The sequence below is a fragment of the Chinchilla lanigera genome, unplaced genomic scaffold, assembly GCF_000276665.1.
Source record: "Chinchilla lanigera isolate Chin_1 unplaced genomic scaffold, ChiLan1.0 scaffold00020, whole genome shotgun sequence".
Taxonomy (NCBI): domain Eukaryota; kingdom Metazoa; phylum Chordata; class Mammalia; order Rodentia; family Chinchillidae; genus Chinchilla; species Chinchilla lanigera.
Window position 1 is genome coordinate 18,458,286 of NW_004955421.1, and position 25,319 is coordinate 18,483,604.

The following is a 25,319-nucleotide window of genomic DNA, read 5'->3' on the forward strand; positions in this document are numbered from 1 at the left end:
ATAAAGGGAAACACTGCACAAGGTTAGGCCTGATTCTAACATCAGATTGTTAGGGCTCAAGACCAGGCTAAGTAATCGTAAGTAAGTCATTTCACATCTGGGTGCTTCAGTTTCCTGAACTGTAAAATAGAGAGGGAGAAAAATGAGGTCGACAGTATAGGCACTAGGAGAGTAAGTGAAATTATAAAACATGTAAGCACTTAGCTCATTAGTGCTCAGTAAATGCTAATGATTACTTTTATCCACATTATTGACTAGTTTCATAGTTTCATGTGTTGATCTAGTTGAGCATCTTTAATCCAGTCATTTAAAAAGTTTGCCATTGATTCAATATGGCTGAATAGAGAAAAGCAGTGTGGGGTGGGAGGATTTGGGAAGACTTCTTTGTTGGAAGACTAAAAAGTCTTCCCAAATCCTCCCACCCCACACTGCTTTTCTCAAATCAACTGAAAACACAGGTGACTGGAGGAAAGGGAGGGACATACATCTGGATGCCAAAATCAATCTGAAATAAGAGACTTGTAGATCTAACAAAACATAGGTACAGGACTTAATAAAATGGCAATCCTGCCTACAGGGCTGCCGGTGTGACTCCCACCTGCAGGCAGAGCAGGACTGCCATACAGGAAGTTTAAAAAAGAAAAACAAAAAACTGGATGGACTGAAGTGCAGCTAACTCAAGGCACACAGTATAAATTTGGGATCTAAGGCCCCTTAACTCTTTTGCCTTCCTCCAACCAGAGCATAGTGTAGCCTAGCAACAAATTTCACTGGTGCACTCAGGGGTCCATGACCAGGAAGCTGCTCACTCCCAGTGGACCACCAGGTTATTTTTCTGGTTTTGTGTTTGTTTTGTTTTTGTAATGCAGCAGAGTGGATAACTAGAAGGTTAGGGCCCTATCCGGAAGTCAGAATGAGCTCAAATAAACAACCTAATGTTGAATCTCAAACTTTTAGAAAAAGAAGAATAAATCAAACCCAAAGATCATACAAGGGAAGAAATTATAAAGATCAGAACAGAAATTAATGCAATAGACACCAAGAAAACAATACAAATAATGACCTGAAGAGTTGATTCTTTGAAAGATTAAACAAAATTGATAGACCCTTAGCTAACCTTACTAAAAAAAGAAAAGATACAAATTCATGCAATTAGGAATGAAAAGGGTGAACTCACAATAGATCCTGAACAAATCCAGAAGATTATCAATACCTACTTGGAGTACCTTTATTCTAGTAAGATGGAAAACACAGAAGAAATGAACAGATTCCTAGATATATGTGAATTACCAAAGCTCAATCAAGAAGATATAAGAAATCTAAACTGAAGGTGTAATTAAAAACTTAGCAGCAAAGAGAAGTCCAGGTACTGACGGATACACTGCTGAATTCTACACGAAGAGAGGATCTAATGCCATTACTTCTCAAACTCTTTAATGAAATTGAAAAGAAATCAATACTCCCAAAGTCATTTCTGGAAGCAAGTGTTACCCTGATACCAAAACCACAGAAGGATCCAACCAAAAAAGGGAACTACAGGCCAATCTCCCTAATGAACATAGATGCAAAAATCCTAAGTAAGATACTGGCAAACAGAATGCAGCAATTGATCAAGAAAATTATACACCATAAGCAAGTGGCATTCATCCCAGGGATGCAGGGATGGTTCAACACATGCAAATCAATAAATGAAATACACCATATAAACAGAGCCATAGACAAAAATCGCATGAGCATCTCCATATATGCAGAAAATATGTCTCCATATTTGACAAAATCCAGTACCCATTCCTGATAAAAACCCTACAGAAAATTAGAATAGATGGTCTTTATCTCAATCTAATAAAAGCCATCTCCAGCAAACCAACATCATAGTAATGAATAAAAACCAAAAGCTTTCACTCTAAAATGAAGAATAAGACAAGGATGTCCACTATCACCACTCCTACTGAATATAGTTCTGGAAACATTAGCCAGAACAATTAGACAAGAGAAAGAAATAAAAGGAATAAAGATAGGAAAGGAAGAAGTTATCATTATTTGCAGATGACATGATACTCTACATACAAGCCTCCAAAAACTCCACAAGAAGACTTACAGATTTAATAACCAAATTCAATAGCATAACTGGATACAAAGTCAACACTCACAAATCGGTAGCATTCTTGTACACAAACAGCAAACATACTGAGAGAGAAATTAGGGAAACTACACCTTTCAAAATAGCATTTAAAAAATGAAATATTTAAGAATCTAACAAAGGAACTGTAAGATTTTTTACAGTACTTTGATTTTTTTTTTTTTTCTGGTACCAGGAATCGAACTCATGACCTCACACTTGCCAGGCAGGTGCTGTGCCGCTGAGCTAAATCCCCAGCCCCTTTTACAGTACTTTGAAAAAGGAGTTCAAAGAGGACATCAGAAAATGGAAAGATATCCATTGTTCTTGGGTAGGAAGAACCACCATAGGCAAAATAGCCATACTCCCAATTGTTACACAGATTAAATGCAATCCCAGTCAAACTACCAACAGCATACCTCACAGAATTATGGAAACCCTAAAGTTCATTTGGAAGCAGAAGAAAACTAGAATGGCAAAAACAATTCTAGGCAACAAAGGCAAATCAGGAGGCATCACAATTCCTGGCTTTAATTCATACTAGGCAGTAGGTGAGGTATTCACAGGCCATGGGCATCACTGTAATAGAGATATAACTAAACCTGTATTGGGACCAGAGGACCCATGATGACTCTGAGATCCCCCACTGATAAGGATAACCTCCAAGGTGGTATCTGGTGGCCTGTTGAACCTGGAGGATCTGGGGCAGTTGTGGAGCTTGTCATCGGTGTGCTCCATCATGGCCGCTCTCTCAGATCTCCTCTGATTGCCCCTTCATTCAGCCGAGGCTCCCAACTTCAGCACTCAACAGAGGTCACCCCTTCCCACAATGAAACCTAAATGATTAGGGGGACTAATTTCAAGCTCTGAATCTCAGACAACCTGAGTAAATTATTGCCTAGGATGGTATGAATTCCTGGTGCGCTTACAGCTATTGTAGTTTAAACAGAAACCCAAACAAATGAATTTCTCTTTGGCCCTTAGAGGGAAGATCTTTAAACAAAGGACTATCTTATTCACCTAGTGGTTTGCTCTGATTTGATGTAGATAACAGTTCAATTGCTTGGTCCTTGCATGTCCCCCACTTTAAGTAATGTCTGGTGAAACTAGATTTGATGCAAGCCTGTCATTACCTGGAAGTTCAGTGTGAATTATATTATAATCACATCCCTCGATAGTTATTCACAGTATGTGAATTGCTCCCTTCTTTATTTGGTGGACTATTAAAAGTTCCTCCTAGCAAGGAGTCTGGCAGAATCTGCTTTGGAACTGGAGACTTCACTCAGTAGTCAAATATTTTTATGAAGTCACAAGACAGAATGTTTTGGATTCCTCATGCTTCTGACAAAGAGATTTACTCTGCTGAGGGATTAGGTTTGGAATGATTCATATCCTGTGGGAAGAAAAATACGGTTCAGAAACCCACTGCTGTCAGCTCCTCTTTCTCTATCGCAGGTACAAACAGTGTTGCTCAATGCATTTATAATTATCCAGGCATACCTGGCTGCATGCAGAGCTCCCAACAGGCAATGGTCCTTTTCAGGAGTTGAGTCATATGTGTAAGAGCAAGAGCTTAAAGTCCTAAGTTACACTTTCTCCAAGCAGAAGAAGCAATAGAGAATTTACAGCCCTGGTGATACACTGACGAGTTAGTGTTTGGGGAGCATGGAAGTTAGTAGTTGCTGCACAGAAAATCAGAATCATTCCTGTACACACTGGGATAGCTTGTTCTGACGGGCTTGGCTTTAAAATCTGAGCTCTGGCAACGCTGGGCCATTATGTCAGCTTGGCCACATGCAGAGCTGAATGAGTGTCGCACCTCGACCAGGACGGCCCTGTCTCCCTTGTCTCAGAACACAGCTCACAGGACTGGAGGATTTCACCTGGAGGACCCTTGGGATTGTTTTTCTATAGGCCAAGTACAGACTCAACCATTTGTCTAAAGTAGCTCTACATTATAATAAAAAAATGGTTAATTGTCTTCTGTTTTTCCATGGCTTTCCAGGCTCTACTATTATTAAAGGGGATGCTATGCGTTGACGGTAAAACGCCTTGCTGTTTCCCTTCTTTTGTCCATTTCTATTCCTCCCCACTTCCTGCATCTTCATCTTCAATTTGACAGCCTGCCCCTAGGTGGCGCACTGTCCCAAAACAGCTGCTTTGCACCTTGTCTGTGTTTACACACATTCCTGTACTGACATGCATGTGCCGCACGCATTCCCACATGCTCACACACACTTGTTTGCACTAACATGTGTCCATCCCCTGACGCGCTGGCTCATGCACGCACCTTTACACACTCACATACATACACTCTCTGCCGCAGGATGCCAGCAGTCTGGCACAGGAATCACCAGAATTTCAGAGCTGGAGTCAGCCCTGCCTTGGGAATTTGAAGTGAGTCATCTTGGTGATGAAAACCGTTCCCAAAGGAGTGTCAGGATAGAGCGGAATGGTCAGGGGCAAGGTGTGGCAGAGGGACGAAGGTGGAAAGCTGCCCAAGTGGGACTTTTTCCCTTTGTCCTTTTGCTGCACAGCCTGAGGGCAGCAGGCCAGGGCCTCCTCTGTGCACTAAGAAATCACATTTGCTGTCAGGAAACATGACCCTTTAGAGGAAAGGGTGGAGTTCCCGCTGGCACTGCGGACTCTGAAAGTGGAAGAACCCATATGAACGATAGAAACCTCAATTAAAACTGGCTTAGACAGTAGAGGGTATTTATTGGCTTGTGTAGTTGAGAAATCCAAAGAGTTTGCACTTTAGGTGAGGTCTGATCAAGAGGCTGCTGCTATTCTCTGAACTGTGTCTACTCTGGCCTCCCGCACGTGGGCTTTGTTGTGAAAGTGTCTTCCTTTAGAATATCAAGACTGGATGCAGTGTATTAGTCCCCACTTGTGTGATTCACATATCCAGAGAAGAGAGGGTGCCCTTATCCTGAATTCCCAGTGAGAGACCTGAGATTCTTCCCCATGGGCTGGCTTACACACCAGATCTGCTCACACCCTAACTGGTTTGTCAGTGAGGTCTCCCAAAGCGGAGAGTGGGTGAGAACCTGATTGTTCAGAGGAAGGGTGGAAATGTGTAAACACCTGGATCTGAAGGCAAATGGACGGCAGTGGCCTCTGTGCCCCTTGGTCAGCCCCTTGGCTGAAGAGCAATGGCAGGTAATGTCCCTGCTTTCTGTGGCACACAGAGAAGTGGGTCTGTGTCTGACCATCCTTCTGTTTGTCGTGGTTTCCATGCTCATGAGTTCTTGCTTGAAAGTTCTCCCCTGCTCCAGGGTAAAGGCTAAGCCAGAATTTGCTAATAATCTATTACTTCTTCTTTTTGTGGCCTCTGCCTCACAAAGAAGTGCTGAACCAAATGAAGCCTACTTCCTGTGGAGACAGGAATAACTGTGGAATGATCACACGCATCCCTTACAGAAAAACCACTCTGCCCCCAGAGCTGTCCCTTTAGGTGCTGCACACGTATTTTTCATGAGCAACCTGAGGATGTTTTTCCTCTCTGTTTTACAGATAAGCAGCCAGAGCCTTAAAGGGGTGAAATAAGCCCTCCAAGGCATAAGGCAGGTCGGGCAGAGGCGGGCTTTTTGCAGATTGGGTGGGATCTGTCTGCAAAGCTGTGCTTCGTGTGGCCTCTGTCTGCATAAAGTCATGCCAAGCCATTGTGTTCAGGTGGATTGGGGTGGGACTTCCTGTCTTCTGCCTTTTCTACTTGAAATTTTTCCCACTTGGCGCCATCCCTGCTCTAAGAGGGGCTCTGTCCCACCAGAAATCTGCAGCTGCGCCAATTGCTGCTGGCCCATCTCAGGACAGCTGCCTCTGTCTAGCCCCGCCCACACCCACCTGTCCAGCTCCTGCCATGCACCTACCACTTGTATGAGTCTGTTTTCTCATTTTATATCTTTTTCCACTGGAAATGCCAATGTCCCATGTTTTGTTTCATCACAGCCCAGCCCTTTGTTAACGATTCTGTTCTCCAGGTGCCAGTGGGGTTTTGCATTAAGTGTGTTCCATGGTGACAGGTTTGCTTTTCAGCACACCTGGAGATAGCATCATGCTCAGTAGGGGAAGAGATAGTGGCTTTCAGGGTACATAGCACAGCTCTGGAACGTACATGGTAGGGAGCAGTCTTCTGCTTGCATGTGGAGGAGTCCAGGATTGTGCTACTGACTAGTAGTCAAAAGGAACATGAGACATGATCAAAAACATGATGAATACTTACATTGTAAAAGTGTGTTACAGCACAGTAAAAGATACATTACCATTAATGCCCCCAATGCTCCCCCTCACTCTGAACACACTTATCCCATCAATCTTTTTTTTTTTTGGATCCGGGAATCAAACTCAGAACCTTGCACTTGTGCCACCGAGCTATATCCCCGGCCCTATCCCATCATTCTTGTCACTTTTTGAAGCAGTTTCTAAAGTCCTTTCTCATGTCACCTTGCTCTTTCGACATGTTGTTCTGGGTGCCTCAGTGTCCTGAATCAAGTCCACAGGTTTATGTCTCATGGCATTTTAGCTTCGGGGAAAACCCAGAAGTTGCAGAAGGCCAGATCTGGCGAATATGGTGTATGAGGACACACTGTCCTGTTTTTCTGTGACAGAAATATCTGTAAACATTTGAATCCATTCAGGACCCCGAGGCAGCCAGAAAAAGCCACTCAGGAAAGAGGACTCCCAGAACTGCTTCAGAAAGTGGCAAGAGCAATGGGATACGTGTGTTGGAAGTTGACAGAGGAGGGAGGGACGAGAGGAGAAGGGGAAATAAAATGAATTGAGATGTGTTATATGCAGGTACTCACTCCCCACAGTGAATGTAATCATATGTACTGAAAACATGTACCAATAAAATACTTTAAAATACATTTTAAAAACTGTGTTCCAAGTGAGGAGTAGTATTTTGAGGGGAATTAATGGAGATATGTCTTTTACTATAATGTATTTTAAATTTTTTTATTTAAACACGCTGTATTTTTTTAATCACACTGTGCATTTCAGGTCTCAGAATTGGAGGGTTCTCCATCACTTCAGAAGGAACTTTCCAGTTTTCTGATCTAATAGTATACACTGAGTATACATCCTTCCCAGACAGAAGTTTTCTCCCGGCTTCACAATCTCTTTCCATGCATGCATTATTACCTGGACATATTTCCCATATTCCAGAGGGGGAGGGTTTAGCTTTAGCCTGTTTCTGTCAATAAAGTTTTATTGGCACTCGGCCAAACCCATTTGTGTACCTGTTGTCTCTGGCTACTTTCCCCCTGCAACTGTGGAGTTGGGTCTTCACACTTGAGCCCATTTCCTGCAAAGTCTAACATGGTTGAAGAACAAGTGGGCTAACCCTGGACCGAAGTCCACAGGTCCAGGAATTCTCCATGAGCCTCTGGGTCTTTTCCCCAACAAAGACAGGAGTGAAAACCTCAGAGCCTGGTCTCCAGCCTGAAAAAACTATCAAATGCTGGATGTCTGGAGAGGACGGCACCATCCAGTCTCCTTTCAGTTAAAGGAACACGGGCAGCTCACTCTCAGCAGCCGCTCTGGCCTCTTGCCCACATCCCTGACCAGCCAGCATCGCTGAGCTTTGTTCTTTTATTCAAGGTGCTAGGGACTGAACCAGGGCCTTCACACTGAACTACGTCCCCATCCCCGCCCCCCTTTTATTACAATTTTGAGACAAGGTCTCATTATGTTGCCCAAGCTTGGCTGAACCTTGTGATCCTCCTGCCTCAGCCTCCCAAAGTGCTGGTGTTACCGGCATGTCTCATGATGGCCTTGGTGCATGAGTGGAAGACGACTTCCCCTCCCTGGCTCAGCGTATCTATCAGATCAGAGTGACAATGACAATCATGTTACCTGTGAACATTTTTTGTCCTGTCTGAGGCAGACAGAGATTTCTTGGGAGGCCCAGAATCCATGAAACATAATTCATTGCTTCTGTTTTTTTGATTAAGCATTCCATAAAGTCTCTGTCTTGCAGTTAGGGACCATGTTATGTGAATAATGCCTCCCTGTGCATAGTAGATCCGTTATACTCTTCAGTGCTCACACTGTAAGAGATGCGAGGAACTAAGCCCAGAGTCCCACTGCGGCTCGCCCCTATTCCATGCCTTCAAGGCGGGATTGCTGGCATGTTGTCCTGTGTTCTTTCTCTCCCCTGGCTACCCCTTACTCCCTGTTGTAGCCGACCTCCTGTTGTCAGGTTTGTATCAGGTGGAAGCACGAGGAAGGTGCTGTAGGGGAAGGCCCTACGTTACCCCATCTTTTTCAAGCTTTGCACCCACCCTTTTCTGATTTACACCAGTTTCAGGAAGACCCTGTTTCCTTTTCACAGACTGATGCAGGCGCTTGCTCCAGAGCACGATTTTGTTGGTGATCGGCAAGAACTGCTAATCATGGGCATCGTTGACAGTGGTGGAGCCCTGCCCCCGGGCCACGCTGCTGCCGCAAAGCTGCCTGTTGGGCTTCCTTGGAGGAGCAGGGAGAAGAGGCGGTGATAGGGAAGCTGTAAAGGAGGGGGCAGCATCACTTAGCCGTTCCTGGCTGCCTTTCTCCTCTAGAAGTGAGCGTTTCACTGAGGGGATGTGCGAGCGTATGCAAAGGGCGGGGAGGGCTGCCAGCATAGGAGCTCTGAGGCTGCGAGGACAGTGACTGGACTGAGAGGAGCTGGCTGCGCTTGGAGCCCAGGGTGGAGCCTTATGCCAGGGCATCCTGACAGCCAAGATGTCAGCGGTTCTCCAGAGCCACTGTTCATGGAGCCTGCAGCTCGAGAAGTTGGGCCAGTGAGAGTGTGAGGTGCCTTTGGCCATTTAAAAGCAGCGAGGTGACCCCGGCAGGAGGCCTTGGCTGTTGACACTTTATGTCTTTTTGTGTCGGGTTTATGGAAAAGAGAATGACAAGTGACCTCCCAGATGGCAAGGGTGAGGGTCCTTTTAATAATGTTGTAAGCTTTCGGATTCATGGGATCCCAGCAAAGGTAATAATGTGGTATCACTGAGATTCTTTGGGGGAATAAGAAAGAGGAGTGCGTCCCTTTGCTTTGAAACAGATGGGAGAACTTAATAAGTGTTATTCCCCAGGTGCCTCATAACCAAGTCATTGAAAATGCAGGGAAAATATTATCGAAATCACATTCATAAAAGGCAGTTCCCATTAATATGGTGCATATCCTGTGGTACTGTTTCACTAAGTGGGATCAGGCTAAACTTACATTTCATGGGAATGGGCTGGCAAGGAACGAAAAGGCCTTTTCTGCAGACTAGAAGGCAGTCACTGTGGGTTATTTCGTCTCGGATACGAGTGAAGAAAGAATGGCAAGTATGCTGTCACAGGAAGCTCGTTGGGGTGCGTCCCAGAACAAGGACGTCGCAGCAGGTAACGGGCCCTCCCTGAGCGTGGGTATGGCTTTGCTTCAAGAACAAGAGCCCAAGCCAGTGTGGCGGCACATGCCTGTCAGTGGGAGAACGGAGGAGAACTGTGAGCTTGAGGCCAGCTGGGACTAGATAGATAGTGGGTCCAAGGCCAGCCTGGACCCCATCTCAAAAAAAAAATTTTATAAAACAAGAGCTCTTTTCAAGAACATTGCCTGTCTCTGCTGCCCACTTCCTTTTACCCCTGTCACCTGGAAGCAGGAACCCCTTTACGCAGGGAAATGCTCCTTCCGTAGTTGTTCTAGAGGGCGCTGTTCATCATGGCTGTCTGCTCTCTTGGACCCAGAGGGGCACCTGCTTCAGGAGGCTACACAGCCCATCTCCCCCGCCCTGGCCGTGATGCTTGCGACAGTAGGCAGCTTCTTCCCGTGGTGTGGCCTCCTGGAACCAGCAGGGCGGAGCCCTCTCTCCTCTCTGATTGCGCATCTATAAGGACCCGCACTTGAAAGTGTTTTACTTGCAGTCTGTACCCTGTTGTGATAGCACACCCAGCTGAACCAGCGACATGTGCACGGGACCGTGCTCAGGAGAAGTGAACTGAGTACAAAGAGGAGCCGTAAAGCAAGGGGAACAGGACCATTCTCAGCATCCTCAAGGCCCGCTTGACCCTGCCTGTTCTCTTTTTAGTCACACAGCCATAAGCTCCATTTTACTTAAATTCGTTGGCATTGTGTGTCCATCATTTGCAGTCAAAACGCTCTAAGATATCGTGTTGTTTGTGGGGCTGCTGCCCCACAGCTCCCTCCTAGGCTGCTGGACTGCGTTCCAGTCCCTGTCCTACCCGCTTCAGCAAGCTTTTGTGCAGTGCTCGTTATGTCCCAGCAAGGTCACGGTCACGGTCGTGGTGAGGGTCATGGTCCCTGCTGTCTTAGTGGACACATCTGGGGATGGCTGACCGCCTCTCTTCTCTGCCCTCTGGAGTTTGGGTTCTGACCAGCTGGCTCACCTTTCCCCAGGCTTCTCGTCTCTCGGTGTGCTCATTCCAAACTGCTTACATGAACTTGGCTTTCACTTCTCCCTGTCCTGCCCTGCTTGTACCCAGACTTCACCCAGTTCTGAGCCTAAACTGTCTACTGTACTCGAATAGTCAGCATTCCCACTTCTGATCTCTCTAATGGCCAGGTCTAACACTATTCCCATAAGCGCTTGATAAACCTAGCCCTACATCTGTAAAGTAGAGGCAATGGTAATTACAATAACAGTGGTTTCATAGATGATGGTGGTGATTAAGTGACTAAGGGCTGCTTCATAAAAGCAAATTAACATACATTCAACTGAAGTGTTTGTCTGATGTTTCTAACCCTAATAATCAGGTCTCGGGGGGGTAGAGGTCCATTTCTCATCCTAATATTACAGAAAATAGTGCCAGGAGAAGGAATTTCTAGGTCAGAAAAACTTACACCTTTTTAAACATTGTTTCAGAATCCTATTAGAGGATGAAATCTCATTTTTGAAAAAATTGTTGTAGATTTCTTTTATTTGGACTTTTCTTAAAGAAACCATCCATTTTTTGTTTTGTTTTGTTTTGTTTCCAGTGCCGGGTATCGAACTCACGACCTTACACTTGCCAGGCAGGCGCTGTGCCACTGAGATAAATACCCAGCATTAAAGGAACCATCCTTAGGGATAGACTTACCTCCAATCCTGCTTAGAATAACCTGTACAAAGAGAGACGTGTGTGTGTGTGTGTGTGTGTGTGTGTGTGTCTACGTGTGTACTCTGCCATATGCTTGGAGGAGAGAGTGCTGTACTGTACTTCACAAATGGGACACACATGGAGTGCACTTGAACTTGTAAGTTTCAAATGTCCTTAAGCCGCTTTTATTTTCAAGCCAACTGTATTGGGCGCAAACCTGTGTGGCCTGTTTCTCCTCTCTGTGAAGGTCCCTGTGACCGTGTTTGAATAGTACCCAGGCTTCGTAGTCTCAGGAGTAAGCAGCAGTGGCAGGAAGGGGTCTGCTTCTCACTTATCTGATTGGCAAGGATTCCTTATTGAAATGTCTCTAGCGTCGAGCACTTTCACTTTGCTAGCAAAAGACCTCTGTTGGAAGCTATGTGTCATGGCCTCCCATGTATTTGCCATTCACTGAATTCCTTGGTTTATGAAAGTAATTGCCCAATTAGGCTAGTTTTAAAATGAGGATGGTAGCCGAGCGTGGTGGCACCTGCCTATAATCCCAGCATTCTGGAAAGCTGAGGCAGGAGGATCGCAAGTTAGAGCCCAGCAGTGTAAATTAGCATTTTAGTGAGACTGTCTCAAAATTTAAAAATAGAAAAGGAGGCTGCTGGGAATGTAGCTCCATGCAAGAGCTCTGGGTTCAAATGAGGGTGGTGATAATACTTCTAAGTTGTTTAGGACATAACGATGGGCTGTGGGGGTGAAACCCCCATGTCAGTACCCCACAAGAGTTGTTTTTTTAGGGAATGTGAGGAAGGAATCAATCTCCCTTGCCTAAGGAATGTCAAGATGCCCACTGATCTGAGGAGCTCCTAGCAGTGACGTGGTGGGGACGCTGTGTAGCCTTTTCATGGTACTGTGTGGGCACATGTAGGCATCATCAGATCCTCTACACATTCAGCTACTCTGGCATACCCCTGGGTGTTCTAAGCACACACAATCATCTCCCCTTTCCTCCTGAGTTCCATCTGTACGTGCTTATTTCCATAACCCTGGAAGCCCAGGACTGCATTTCCTTTCAACTCAGTTATCACTTTAGTCCTTTTCAACCACATCTTCATCCCCTGATACCCACGCTTCAGCCTCACTGTTTTCTTTGCCTTGGGTTCCTCCAGTTATACACAATATTGGATCGACAGTTGTACCATCTCCTGACAACAGTAACCCTCACCCGCCTTTGTGCCACTGTGTCCATGACCTGGGTTGCTTAGTTAGATATAGGTGTCCAGGAGGACTAGAGTTGACTGGGAAATTCACATTGTACATCGTCAGTTAGATATTTGATTCACTTCACCCCTGCCCATATGAATGAGGCACCTGGTACATATGGAATTTTGTGTTTGCTCTCGGATACAAAGATAAAGGACAGGCTTTCAGACTAACGTGACGTGTGTCATTAAAAACCTAAATCAGCAAAGAACCCACACATTAATCAACTTACTGATAAGCAGATATAGTATGTCATATTTCATAAGGAATGTATTGTTTCAGGTCATCCTGAGGCAGAGAAGCTCACATGCAATACTCACAGGTTCTGACTTTCCTTCTTGATAACCACCATGTTTACATAAACTCTGTATGTTGGCTTCAGGATGCCTATGAAATTCAAGTGAGGCTTCCCCAAACCCTCCTCAGTAGATTTCCCTTTCAGTCTTAATGGTCAAGAGTGGATTCCATGCACTTTCCTAAACCAGCCCCTGCTGGGGGAATGGAATTACCATAATGAGTCTAAGTTCATCTTCTTGGGTACAGTGGATGCTGGGTAATCACTGATGTCCACACCAGTTAGCAAACAGGGGAAATGAAAGAGTCACCGCAGTGTGGGATGTGCTATGATCCCCTGTGTAGACTGTGTGATCAGAGCCTTTGTGTAGACTCTCTGTGACTGGATCCCCTGTGTAGACTATGTGATTGGATCCCTTGTGTAGATTCTATGTGATGAGGTCCCCTGTGTAGGCTATGTGATCGGGTCCCCTGCCACCATGCCTCTTTCACTCAGACATGTATTCTTTTTACATGGGAGCATGTATTCTTTTTACATGGGAGCCTATATCTCATAATCCCAAGAGATTATGAGAAAACAGACATAAACATGGCGCATCTTCCTGGAGCAGCTGCTTTAATAATATATTTTTAGGAAAAAAAAAAACCCAAAAAATATATTATAATGAAGAATACAAAAATCTATAGGACTCTTTAAGATAAAATAGATAACTTTAAATTCTGGTGCATTGGGGCATCCACATGGCCCTTGAAGTCCTCTCCTTTGCTGTGTACTTTACTTGGGTAGAATAGTTGAAAAGAGCCTATATCCATATATATTTTCGTTGCTGTAAAAAGAAATTAGGTCAATTTGGATGCGTTATGTGCCACACAACTACATTTTAGTGATTGTGGGCTTTTGAAAATTCTCCTCCAGCCTAAACATGATCTGATGTTTATGTAGTTGTGCTTTATAATATGAATATAATGTTTGCATTTTATGTTTTTTATGCTGCATGTGTTACATTACTTGTTTAAATTCCTTGTCCTCTCTGACAGCACATCATAGTGTGTATGGAAAGTGGCCTTCAACATGGGAGTGAAAAGTCCTGGTAAAAGTTGAGATTTCCTGTACCCTGGCCTTCGTCAGTTAGCAGACTCAAGTATTCTATTTTAAAAATAGAAACAAGAACCAAATCCGCAAGGCAAATAAGTTCACATCATCTTATCCTGCTCCTAGCATGACTCGTAATAGAAGCAGAACTAGTGGCTTTGTGGCCCACAGTGCTCTGGAAAGAGCCTTTGAGCACTAAGCCACTTAGAAGGGGACAAATATGTCTCAGATAATCCCGGCCGCTGCTGTCAAGACCGATCTGAATCAGGTCGTATTAGGATTAAGATGGTTCAGACCCAGAGATGTCGTCCGCCATCTTTGTTTTTAGCAGCCACCGTCCCCGTCCCTTGGGAGTATTTCACACTTAAGCATCTCTGATCACTTTTTTGGGTCTCCCCACTTTATCCCAGTGTTGTTTTCTTTTTCTGTCTTTTGTCCCCCATCCAGTGGCTGATACTAATCTCACTGCAGCCTCAGGTTCCCCCATCCTTCTTCCTTGGAAAATGCTGCTAAACCTGAGCAGTAGGTTCCAAGCTTTCCTATTCTTGACTCTTGATCAATTCTAAGCTCGCTTTTAAATTGCACCCGAATTTTAAAAATGAGGATAAATTCTCCTTTTGTAGAGCCATACAGAGCTTTTATATTTCCTTCTACTTAGTGGAGACTTATTGAGCACTTTCAGGAGCCAGGCACTATGCTAAGCAATCACAGTACCGTGGGAACAAGACAAATGTGATTCCTTTGCTCAGGGAACTTGTAGTCTAGTGTCAAAATCAGGCATTAAGCAGATAACTTCAAATGTGGTGATGCCATGAAAGGGGAAGTGCAAGCTGTTCAGATGAGGTGCTAACGTGTTGTGGGGGAACCAGTGTTAAAGTCGAAGTTTGAAAGGTGCATGATGGGAGTTCATTGAATAGAACCTTCTGGTAGAGAAGGGTGTTCAGGATTGAAGGAACAGAAAATACCAAGAGGCTGGGCCAAAAGGGTTGGAACTCAAAAAAGCAATATGGCCTCTGTAATGAGACAAAACATCCAACAGACACAGGCATGGTGCTGCACACCTGTGACCCAGCTAAATGGGGGCCCTGAGGCAGGAGGATTGCAAGTTGGAGCCCAGTCTGGGTAAATTAGTGACTTCGTGAGAACTTGTCTCAAAATAAAAGCTAAGGCTGGGGATGTAGCTCTGGACTCAATCCCCAGTACCACACACGCACACAAAAGAAACAAACAAACAAACAAAAAGAAACATGAAACAGAGCCAATAAGCTTACGTTATTCAGAGTGGCAGAGTAATCCTTGCAATCAGGTCTTGTCATTTGACTTATTTACTGATGTAAGCCATCATTTTCCTTGAACAAGTGCAAACTTCAGCCCAGGCTGAACTCGTATAGAGGTGTGGGCGTACTTATCAGCAGAGTGCTTTGGGAGTGCCGTTGGGGCAGTTCTTGTTTTGAAGGACACTGGAGAATGACATGAAAGCTCCAGGCTTCCTGTGGGCACACTCATTGGAAGGTCTCTCAGCAGATTAAAACCCTGAAGCTCTGCTCAGAGAAAGCAGGACTGAGCCCACACCACACTCTGCCGAGCCAGGAGGAGTGTGGTGAAGCCAGTTCCAAGCATCAGCCCCCTTGGGAAATGGAGACAACCGCTTCCATCTGCTGCTTAAACGACTTGCGTGAACTGAGGACTGCTAAGGTAGAAACAATCCAACAGTATTGCTCTTAGGATCCCTCCCTTGAGACTTATTCGTTCCACATATTTAGGGTTCTTTTTTTAATTTTAAATCCAATTTTACTGTGCTGACATGAATGATTTCTCAAGAAATACTTGAACTCTGGCTATGCCGTATTGCCTTTTGCAGCCACTCTATTGCCATTTATTTACTCCTTTAAAATAGCTTTTTCATATGTACCACACAAGTTATATGTTTGGGTAAGAGAGAGCGGGATATTCAAGAAACAAGGACTGGGTAAATTGTGGCAGGGGAAAGGGCGGGGCCGCCACTTGGTTACATCAGGCTTTGCGCGGTTTAGGTGAGCAGGAATCTTTTCTCAGAGTCCTGAGTTATGGTTTAGCCAGCAGAGCACTAGCTAGGTGACAGCCCCCACTACTGCTCTCAGCCAGGGGCCACGGAGCAGTGAACAACTTGAACAACCTAGCATAGCAGCTGTGGAAATGAGGATGTGAGGGAGGCTATGTTGTATTCACTGACTCACCTTTTGTATAATTGCACAGGCATTTCAGAATTCGGAATGAAAGAGTAATGCGTGCTGATATAGAAAACCAGGGGGAAAGGCACCTCCCCCAAAATGAATAAAAATCTTGTGATTGCTCCAACTCTGACATCATTTCTGTCAATAATTTTCTAGATTTCCCTCCAGTTTCAGCATTGAGCTTTTCTTATTTTTTTTATTCTTTTATTTTATAGCATTTTCTTTATCCTTTTATTTTTACTTTGTTTGATATAATTGACTTTTTTTTTCAAATCAAGAGAAATCTGACTACCATTTTTTTCCTGCAGATGTAAGTTTTACATGCTCATTGTAGAATACTTGCAAAAACACAGTGTGCCTTAATTCTGTCCGCAATTCTTGTCGCAGAATTTATTCTGTGATTCTGATTGCATCTTAAATTGCAGGCAAATTAAGATGTGTTCTACATGTTTACCTTTTATTATTGTGGTACTGGTTTTATTGAGATGTGTAGTGCATGTCATAAAGTTCCCCTGTTTTAATGTACAATGCAATGGCTTTCCCTCTGTTTTGGAGTTATACATCCACAACTGTAGCTGAGTTATACATCTACAACTGTAGCTGAGCATGGTATTTGTGAGATTCATCCATGTCATAGTATAGATTTCATTCCCTTTTTGTTATTTATTTTTTGTTAATTCCTTATTTAGGTATTATTGGCTAACTGGTTCTTATTCACATGCCATAAGATTTACCTTCTGGTGATTTTGACACCAGATCAAAATTCCCTCTGGCTCCTTTTACTTAGCATAATGTTTTCAAGATTCATAAAAGTTGCAGCCTGTATTAGTACTTCATTTTATAGCTAATAGCCTTCTGTTGTATAAAGGTACCATACTGTGTCTCCACCCATCCAGTGATGGACAGTTGAGTTTTCCATTTATTTGCTAGCATGAATAATGCTGCTATGAACATGTTTGTTCAAATTTTTATATAAACAGATGATTTCAGCTCTCTGGTGTGTACCTCAAGCCTTTTACTGCTAAATAATATTCCATCGTATGGGTGTGCCAAATTTTCAAAATCTGTTCATCAGATGAAAGATGTGTATTGTTCCTACAGTTTGGCTATCATAAATAATACTGCCAGGAGTTCTGTGTATAATTTTTACAGACCTGTTTTCACTTCTGTGGCTTGTATACCTAGGAATGGAATTTCTAGATCACATGGAACTTTTTGAGGAATCCTGTTCTTTTCCACAGAGGCTGCACTACTCGACATTCCTTCCAGCCAAAAAGGAGAGTCCAAATTTATCGATGTCTTTGCCAACATTTGTTATTGTCCATCTTTTTATTATAACCGTGCTAGTGAATAACATATCCTTGTGGTTTTGATTTACATTTACTTAATAACTAATGATACTGATTTTATTTTGGGGAGCTGACAATTTTGTGTTGTTTTATCTCTTCAGGGATCGCATCTTGTCCAGAACACTTAAAAATGCTTCACTTTGTATCCTCTTCTCAGAGTAGGGAGCTCCAACTAGATCAATAGTTATTCATCCCAGCAGCAGAGAAAACGGCCACACACCAAAATCAGATTCTCTGGAAAAGGGGGAAATGGCTGATGGATAGATAATCACCATTATCTGCCAAAATACATAAACAAGTAAGGAATAAGCCAAAACTATCTGTAAGCCTAGTAGTCAGAGATGATAGTGACACCTTTTTAGGATGAGGAAGCCGCCTACTTTAAATTTCTATGATGCTACCAGCTTCAGGACTGAAATCCCCCTTCTTTCTCTGTTGTTGTCCAAGAGCAGATCACACAGGTCTTTCCTCCCTGAAGACTTGGTCTGAAGGATTCACAGCTGTTTTTTCAACTCCCATGGCCCTCGAAGCCTGTGGCGTGCTGCTTCGGGCTGCCTTTCCTCTTTGTATACTATCCATTTCGTCGTTAGGAGCACTATGTCACTATCTTCAACTCTAAAGTTAATTTTAGGATAGCAAGATCCAAGAAATATTTTTCTGTCCCTTTTTTAGACTCTAGGCTTTGCCTTTCCTTTATCCTTACTGCTATAGGCCAGATAGTTGAAATTCCTAGCAATAATCTTACCAGATTATTCTGTTTTTAGTAATAATGGGGAAATACCCTGTGTTTATAACCTATTACCCAAACTTGTCTGATGGCCAGGATGTACCTGCCTTGACAGCACTTTCTGTTTCTCGTTTTCTTGTCGTTATCTGCCCCTGGGTAGTGTGGTTGGTCTTCAAGGGGTCAAGATTTTGCATGTTTTTTTCTTTTACTATTTATTGTACAGCCATGAAGAATCATCGGTTTTTGAGTAATAGCTCTCTTAACTTCCATAAAAATATTCTGTTGCTTTTCATCACAGGTTCCTTTTTCTTTAAGACTTAACTTGGATAAACCCCCGAGGGTAGACTTTGGGTTACATTCAGTGCCTAGAATAATAAAATACATCTTCGAGCCATGAATAGCTATGCTATGGACTGAATGTTTATGCTTTCCCCAAATTTATACTTGAAGTCCTAATCCCCAGAATGATGGTATTTGGGGTGAGGCTTTGGGGGCAGTTGGATTTGGATGGAGTCATAGGGATGAGACCCTCGTAGTAGAACTGGCGCCCTTATAAGGGAATGGAGAAACCAGAGTTCTCTCTGCCATGTGAGAACACAGCTACCTGCAGGCCAGGAACAGGGCTCTTGCCAGAAACCACATTGGCAGCACCTTCATCTTGGCCTCTCCAGGCTCCAGAACTGTGAGAAATCAGCTCCTATTGTTTAAGCCACGCAGTCTATAGATTTGTGTTACAGCTGCTGGAAGTGAGTAAAACAATATCTCATAAATTTTAGTATGAGGCCAAACTTAAATTATAGCTTCTAAACACAAAAGTAATTTGTTCTTTTCTCCCTCGAAGTAGGACAGAAAACTTAGCATCTAGACCATGTAAAAAGGCCTTTATAAATGCTCTTCCCTGTGAAATAGGACCAAAATAACTTTCTCCCCTTGACCTTGGGAAAATACTGTGAAAATCAGCTGGTGAGATATAAATGAAGTTAACTTTATTTATTTAGAAAAAAAGGGTGCAATATAGACCAATGAATACAGTTTTATTTTTGTCTTTGTTGATGTGCTTATAAATTAGGTGTAAATACAAGGTGACAAGTTATGGGAATGGGAGGTCAGTCACAAGATTGATTGTGTTTCTTCTTTAAAGAAGGTCCGGCCCATCCCTGCTGATCTATACAGGCTTCCTTGGATCTACAATCACCTTCAGGAGCTTTTCCATCTACACTGATGACTTAAAAAAATTGACCTATATTTACTCAGTGGATTAACAAATAAAAGTGGGCACAACATAAACCCTAACACCACACTGCTTTTTTGTAGCTGTTCATACAAAAAAAGGTAGCATCCTTCCTTTTTTTTTTTTTTTTTTTTTTTTTTTTGAGCAAGGAAAATTTAATTTGGTAAAGTAACAGATGAAGTTTTTAGGAAAATGAGACAGGTTTGCTCCATTTTCTTTTCCATTCCTCCAGGTCCAAATAAGTTTGCCAAAGATCAGAAGCTGAATAGATGCCTTAGTGCTGGATATGATTTCCTTGGTAGTGGTTTTACTCCTTTGTGGTGTCAGAAATCTGTTGAGAGTCATGAAGGCAGCTGGGAGGGGGAACCGCCTCGGGGTCCCACTGAGTCCCCAGGCTTCCTTCCTCTCCTGCATGAGCCCAAGACTGGTGGGCACTCCACAGGGAAGAGGAGAGGAAGTGGGAGGTGGGACATGAGCAAGACTAGGCACCTAGCCCCTGGCTCCAGGGGGATTGAAATGGCATTTGTGCTGCCCCAAGCCCTCCTGCCTCCTCCCTGATATGGGTCAAGTGGAGAGGGTGCACAGCCCGTGCATGAGGATCCAGCTTCAGAGCACTGGCACCTCTACCCACCAAGCTCTTATACTACTCGGCCAGGTGAACCCCGTGGTTGGAGCAGGCGGACTTTCTTAGCCTCGTTATCTTGCCATGCCCCGAGCCCTTTCTTCACCCCTATAGAATGCTACCCCTGCCCCTGCCAGGGTTCCCCGGTCTCCCACCGCTCAACCACCCCTTTTTGCCCTTTGCCTTTCATTTCCACAAACGTCAAAGCCCTTCTTGCTGCTGGGCCTTAATTGTCATATTCCTTGACTGCTCTCCTGCTTCCCCGCTACCGCTAGGTTTCCCCACCTCAGCCTCCAGGTCTCAGCCTAAATGTCAGGTCCTCACGGAAGTGATCCTGACTCCTGACCCCACCCTGCACACCAGGTCCGTTATAACCCTCTGTGGTAGTGCTTTGATGTCGTTTGTTGAAGTGCCTGACACCCCCTCCCTGTTCCTCTAAGACCCCGTCTGTCAGCAGTCATCTCTGCTTTGTCACAGTAAGTTCTAAGTACTTAGCTCCCCGCCTGGTGCATAATGCAAATGCAGCCGTGCATACTCTCCCTTTTGGGGATGCTGGGGATGGGTCCCAGGGCGTTGCACATGCTAGGCAAGCTCTCTACCACTGAGCCACACCAGCACCACCGCACATCATTATAATGAATAAAAGTATATATTTTGAGAACAGACAAACTACTTTCTGCATTCACCACTGAGATAAATATTCCTTGTTCAGTTCAGTAATGTTTACTGAGTGCCTGTTATGTGCCAGCCCCTGGGAAACAGATATGAATAAGACCCTTCCCTAGCTTTCACCAGTGACTTCTGAATAGGGCTCACTGCTGCCCGCCTAGCAGCGTTCAGAAATCTGCAGAGGGGCTCTTTGTTGCTGCTGTCATGATGATCGGGGCATGACTGGCATTTAGGTCACTAAGCCCTCCCGGTGCATGTGACACGGCTCGCCAGGAGAAGCCGTCCCAGCCAGCCCCACCTCCAGGTCGCATTATGAGGTCCTCACAGTGGAGGAGAGAAAAGCGAGGGGGAGGTGTCGGTGGCTGGTCCTGCGTACAGCAAGAGAGCTGTGGCCGTGTGTGGCCCGGAAGAGATGACAGCCTTCAATACTGGGGTCTGTGCCTGGGGACTTTTTTAGACATACCAAAGGAAGGCTTTGCCCCTACCCAGGAGCTTCTAATTTAAATTAAACTAAAGTACAAAAATATAAATAGTATTTATTCCCCCTTTTTATGGCAATTTTTTTAAAGTGCAGGAAAACAATGGGTAATTTTCTTCCAGTTCTTTCTCAAAAGGCTTTGAGTTCGTTATGCAATGGCCATCAAAATACAAGGCCAATGTTTAAATTTTTAAAAATTTATTATAATAAAAGCCATATTGCCATTAATCCACCTCAACATTCCCCCTGGCTTGTACCTCACTTATCCCGTCATTCTTGCCACTTTCTGAAGCAGTTCTGGAGGTCTCCTCATGAGTGGCTTTATGGAGTATGATCATAAATACAGCAAATACTATTCCCAAGTGACATCCAACAGAAAAGCAAGCTCATAAAAACATAATGGTATATCCTTGTCCACCCTATTCACTGGATCTGGCATCATGCAACTTCTGGATCTCCCTCAAAATCAAAAAGACCGTGAAACATAAATGTTTTGCATCCAGGCAGCCATGACAGTACAGCTAAAGATACATATGAAAGAGAACTCCCAGCACTGCTTCAGAAAGTAGCAAGAATGGTGTGATAATAGCAGTCAAAGCAAGAGGGAATATTTTGAGGGAAATTAATAGCAATTTCTTTTTTACTATAATACTTTTAAAATTTTAATCATTCACTCCATTCTGCAATCATACCACATGTTCCTTTGTGAAGGGGTGAAAATTGTGATAGAGTGATTATTTCATTTTGTCCCCAGTCTGACTTTGTGGGAAAAAATATCAAGAGGGAGGGATGTTTGTGGACAGTAAAAATCCATGAGGAAAGAGTAGGGGTGGTGTAGTGTTAAACTAGAGCGGGGTTCCTCCGACTCCCTGCCAGCCACTTTGGGGCCAGGACAGTCCTATGCTATGGGGAGAGTCCTGTGCATTTGAGATTGTTCAGCAGATCCCACACTTCTGCCCAGTGGATGCCAGTAGCACCCCTCAGTTGTAACATCCAAAAATGTCTCTAGACATTGCCAAATGTCCCAGGGTGCGGTTGCGGGGTTCAGAATTGCCTCTGGTTGAGACCCATTGAACTAGACTTTGTTTTCATGCCCTTCCAGGCCTGTGTCAGACACTCCTGCTCCATCAGCACTGAGCCGCACAGGGTTTTCAGGTGGAGACAGGGATTTCCACAGACATCAGGTGGACTCTTTTTGATGGGCGGAGGGAACTATAGGAACGTGCAAGGTTCGCGGCTTACTGCCTCTCTCAGATGGGGGTTGGCCGTTTGTGCTCGCTTCTTGGCACTGCGGTCTGTCCTTCTAGCTGATTGCTCAAAGAAGAACCTGTGGGAGCCTTGGGGATCATGACAATTTCTCTTTGATGTTCACAGTTGAACTCCCAGGTGTATGAGTAACACTGCCACCTGAAACATTCCCCTAAGCCTCGGGAGAGAGCTGCAGGAAATTACAGTGTATTGCAGGGAACACAGAAGCTGGAAGAGAAGGAAACTCCTCTTCAAAAAAAGCAAGATAATTTTGAAACTTTCTCGATTTAGCTCTCTTTCCATGGAAGACTTTAATTCATCCTCTAGGTGAATGTCTGGAACCTGTGGTGTCCCTTGTGGCTGGTCCACTTTTAGAACTGCACCGCTTGGGTTGCTCTTTGATCTACTACACGTCTGAGTTCACTGCCGTCCACTGTCATTCCCTGGAGTGGAGGAATTTACTTCATTCCCTCTAAAACCCTCCTTTTCCTCAAACTTCAAACTGTCTTGCACAGGAGAAGACAGTCGTTCAGTTAAAGAAACAGCATCAGCATATATGTTGGCGGAAGGAGATTTCTTCTCCCGTAGCACCTAGCATTGAGCACACTCAACTTTCTGGAGTCCACAGTCAGGGCTGGTGTTAGTGGGGAAGATCAAGCTGCAAAAACCTTTTTGGAAATTTAAAGAAGAGCAACAGAACTGTCTCACACACACACACACACACACACACACACACACACACTCACACATGAGTCATTACAACCTTCACCCCCCAGCAAGCAGAAAGGGAGAGGAAAACACATCTAGATAATCAGTTGAATTAAAAATATTTTACTTTTACTGTTTTATCTGAATAAAAAGCTGAAACAATTTCTGATTTTAGTGGAGATGGTGGTTGGTTTTCCTTGACTGCTTACCTTTGTCAACCACCATGCTAGGGGGCTGGGGATTTAGCTCAGCAGCAAAGCACCTGCCTGGGAAGCATAAGGTCATGAGTTTGATTCCTGGTACTAGAAGAAAAACAAAAAACAAAAACAAAAACAAATCAACTACCATGCTAAATATTTCCTAAAGAATATTTTACCTCATCCTCCCCAAACCCTAAGTAGTGGATTCTGATGTCATCCCCATTTTACTTTGAAGACATTGAAACATACTGCAGGTCTTAGGGATATTGAGGAGAAGGGATCTGAAACCAGGTGTGTCAGCCTGGTGGGTGGTGCTTACCTATAATCCCAGGGAGGGGAGGAGGATTGCAAATCTGAGCCCAGCCTGGGCACTTAGCAAGATCGCATCTCAGAAAGGACTGAGGATGTAGCTGAGTGCCTAAGCCGTGGGATCAACCCTCAGTCCCAAAAACAAAAAAGGGAAAGAAATCAGATGTGTCTGTCTTAGGAGAATTAGCTCCTGAACACTATGCTCTACCTTCATGGCTCTCCAACTGCAGCCTGAGTTGGACTAAAACTCAAACCATTGGTCTTATCCCCACAGTTTCTTTCTCCAGAGAGGCCTGAAAACTTATTTCTCTAGCAGGTTCCCCAGATGACGTCTATCTCCTGGCCCGATAACTACATCTGCGAATCCTTCTTACACCATGTCCCATTTTCTGAAAAACAGCACAAGCACTGACTTTGGAAATCTTGAGTGAAAATGACCAAGTTAAAATTGACCACTGGGAGCAGACCTAGGCAAAGATCGCTGTGTACCAAGGTGTTTCTATGTGCACCTTGTCTCAGAGGATAGTGTCAGGAGACAGAGGTAATTGACCTGTTGGAGGTGTTATTCCGGTATTCCCTTGGCTGCCTGACATTTCCGAGAACATGGTCAAACGTCATCCTTAGAAAAGGTACCGCCGCCGCTGACTCTTGCTGTACTAATAATCCATGTTTGAAAGTCAGTTGTTTTCGATCAGCGTGATGACATTTCTTCTTCAAACTATACTTCATTTTCTTTCATTTAGTAAGATTTTGTATGCTCGGATTCTGTGTAAACACTGTACCCACTGTGTTAGAAAATACTGTCAGAATGCTAATACAAATGTGCATATAGAATGCATTAACTGGAAAAAAGAAAGATTGGCAAATCTTGAATACAGTCTTGGGTCTTAATAACGAATCCAACAAAAACTCTTAGGTGATTTTTTTTTTATTTGTAAAAGAAACGTCCCTCAAGATTTCTGGTTACAGTCACTTGGAAAACAACAGGCACTGTGAGGACAGATTTTGTGTTCTTCTTCTTTTGACTGATTGAGTTGCACCTGAATTAATAGTCTAAAGGCACATTTGAAACCTGAAATGAAGCTGATTTACTTGTTGATAATCTGTTCTGAAGCCTTCTGAGCTAGTTGGGGAGAAAAGCGTTGGCGCCTTACCTTTCTGCCACTCAATAGGAAAGATAACAAAGCCGGGTGTGAAACAGCCCATAAAGTCCAGACCACTGTCTTGTAGATGGATTCAGGAAAAAACTCCACCCCAATCTAGGATTATATGGGACCGAATTTTACAAATGTTTGAAAGGAAGCTAGAGATTGGTGGTATCTAGGGACCTTCTGGGTCCCTTTTCCAAATGCCTTAGAGACTATCAATTCCTGAGAGAGAACCTTAAAATAGCGTTGTTTTGTTTTCCTTGTTGTTGTTGTTGGGTTGGCTGGTGTTGTTGGTTTTGAGAGGAAAAACCTGCCGCTGCAGGTTTGGGCCGGCACCCGAGGCTAGACGTGTCCAGAGGCTGAATTTTCTAGAAGCAAACTAAGGATCCTCACATGGGCTGTTTTGCAACAAATAACAGAAAACTGTTCGCTAGGGATCAAAAACTCCTTGTTCTCCTCCTGCACTGACAGCTGCTCTGGACTCAGCAGCCTGGGAGTGCGAGGGGAAGGTCTTCTTGTTGGCAACCGCAGCAGGTTGTCATGTTGGGAGAGACCCTCGAGGCAGGAGCCAAGGCGGGTTCTTTTTTTTTT

At 44.1% G+C, this 25,319-nt stretch overlaps 1 protein-coding gene across 1 annotated transcript in view; it reads left to right on the forward strand.

Moving 5' to 3' along the window:
• Frmd4b (FERM domain containing 4B) overlaps nt 1–25,319 on the forward strand; it is a 246,277-nt gene that overhangs the window by 35,048 nt on the left and 185,910 nt on the right. The gene's annotated exons all lie outside the window — the stretch shown is intronic.